This window comes from Oncorhynchus mykiss, chromosome 19 (assembly GCF_057628025.1).
Source record: "Oncorhynchus mykiss isolate SJ-2025 chromosome 19, ASM5762802v1, whole genome shotgun sequence".
Taxonomy (NCBI): Eukaryota; Metazoa; Chordata; class Actinopteri; order Salmoniformes; family Salmonidae; genus Oncorhynchus; species Oncorhynchus mykiss.
Genome location: NC_143040.1, coordinates 67,497,246 through 67,499,785, shown reverse-complemented (window position 1 = coordinate 67,499,785; position 2,540 = coordinate 67,497,246).

Sequence of the window (2,540 nt, the reverse complement as noted above, 5' to 3'; positions counted from 1 at the left end):
TACTGAAAGCTCTCTTGTTGAACACAACTACTATTGAATCGATGTGTTGAGTCTCCAGTGATTGTGCACCTCATCCCGTCTTCTACTATGTTGCCTCAAGAGGGCAGTAAACACACATGGCAAAGAGTCGGTCTGTCAATAACTTCCTGTTGCCTGTTGGAGCACATTGCATTGCTAACTTTGTGATCGTCCAGAGAGTTGCATTTTAGAAGCTGCATACCCCTCCACATATCCCACCTGTGTTGAATTAAATTAGGAATTGCCCTGGCAAGTGAAATGAAGGACAAATGTATGCACACTTCTCATTTGATACTTTTGTTGTCACCCACAGACGTGTAGTTTATCGGGTAGTTCACCCTCCCACAATGTGCCATTGTGATCAGAAGTTGGGATGTATTTACCTGTAGCGTGCACTCGTCATTCTGACTATTTGGTCATAAAGGACTGACACTCTTTTAGAATGCAATGTTGCTCTCGGGCTGTTTAGAATCATCTGATAGCACAAATAGTGCATACATCTTTAGTATGTGTATGTGATCCCTGTAGGTATTCAGCCCATAACCTTGAATTGCACCTACAATCTTGTCTGAAACGTGTAGTTCCACTCAGTTTGATAGAAGGAAACAAGCACCGTGCTGTTAAATGCATACTCAGAAGATGAACGCCCTCTTCAGATGGGCTTCTACTCTCCACGTTTTTGTTTAAAAAAAAGTTCAAAGTTCATTGTAAAGGTTAGTTAGTTTCTGTTTCACAGGGGTTGAATGTAATGTGGCACAATCCCCTCTGAGTTTCACGGTTTATTGAAGCTCTGAAATATCTAGCATTCAGCAAGGTCAAACCATCCATCACACTGTGGGGTAGTCACCGAGACAAAATGTCTTCACAACATGAGGCACACGACAGAACAGAAATGACTTGTTGTTCAGATAAGCCCACACATCTGATTTATCAGTTCATTTTATTGGCCTTATTCTGCTATTTGTTTCACATTTTGAGCTTTTTAAAAGACGAACATTAACACAGACATAAATATTTTCAACAGGGTCACAGATCATTTGCAGCCCAAGCTGGAAAATCTGACAATATGGGCATCATTAATTAATACATTCTAAAATGCGAAATGTATAGCTCAAATATAAGTGAAGAACTTGGCACAAACAATTTGTTCAATCATCTTCACAGCGTGGCAACTTCCTACTTATAGAAATCAACAATAGCAAAATTCAAATCTGCAAATAGTTCCATTATTGGCAACAAAGGACTGCCCATCAACTAAATTAACTGCTTATCAATTTCCGTTTTCTTCAGTCACTAAATATGTTCATCCTTCACAAGGATGTGCATATATGGGAGAAACCTTTATTTTATTTGTGAGGGTCATTCGTTTTTTTCTTCAAATCTTTTCATCCACTTTATTCTGGCCACCTGTGGTGTGGATGCATAGCTGGGTTTAACAATCCCAGAGGGACTATGTGTACACTATAACGTGGTGCTAAACCAAACTGGTGCCAAACCAAACAAATACAGACTGCAAACAATCCCAGAATGACCGATTTCTAAAGCTTTAGATAAAATACAAAATGTTCTCCCATATATACACAAATAGAACGTGCTAGTATGTCATATTAATCTGTGGTGGATACTTCCCAATCAAACGTTAATGTTTTCACATGAAAGTTTGTTCAAAGTGTTAACAGAAGTAGGCCTATGGAAAAAGAGGCTTCTGGCCATTGTTGGGCGATTTACCAGTCAAGAGCATTAAAGTGGCAAAATGGCACTTTTCCGTTAGGCAATTAATGATTCCTTTTGGACCGCCAATTTATTTGAACATAAATAATATATCGGACAAGTTAAGGCATAAAAGTTTGAGATATTCAGCATTTAACTATAGCATCGCTATCCTATGTGCCTGTACCATACTGTATTTAATGTTTTTTGGAGTTCAGACTGAGAAGTATTGCACAACCACTAAAATGCTAACACAAACATGCAACGGAATACAAATGCAAAGTGGCAGAGTGCTTTGTGTGAGGATAGCTTCCAATGTACTTTACAAATATGATGCATTACTTACATTTGTAATTCAGAACACTATAAATAAGGCTTAAATAATCTATGAGCCTTGATGGTATGAACGCGGATGGCTCGCTAAAGGCTGTGCACACACAGGCCTACTGACAGTATCCATTCTTATTTTGATTATGGAGTGCTGGAGACTCATGATAACATAGAAATGGCATTTCATTGGTTTATCCATTTATTTGTCTTTGTAATGGATACTGTTGGTCATGTTATCATTGTCGTACCCAATTTGTTCTTAGTTGTAGCCTACTCGTTGAATGAACTGCGAAAGATAGCTTGGCAGAGTTGAGCGATAATGAGCCTGCCTACCTGTGCGGAGCACATGCCTCTTTTCCCTTTCACTCCCCACGTGCCCTTTTGGGCTTGGGTGGTGTTATTATAAAAACAAAATTGTATACAGTTTTTGTCGTTGTTCTGAAACCGCAAGTCGTTGTGACATTGTCAAGTTCTCAACCCTC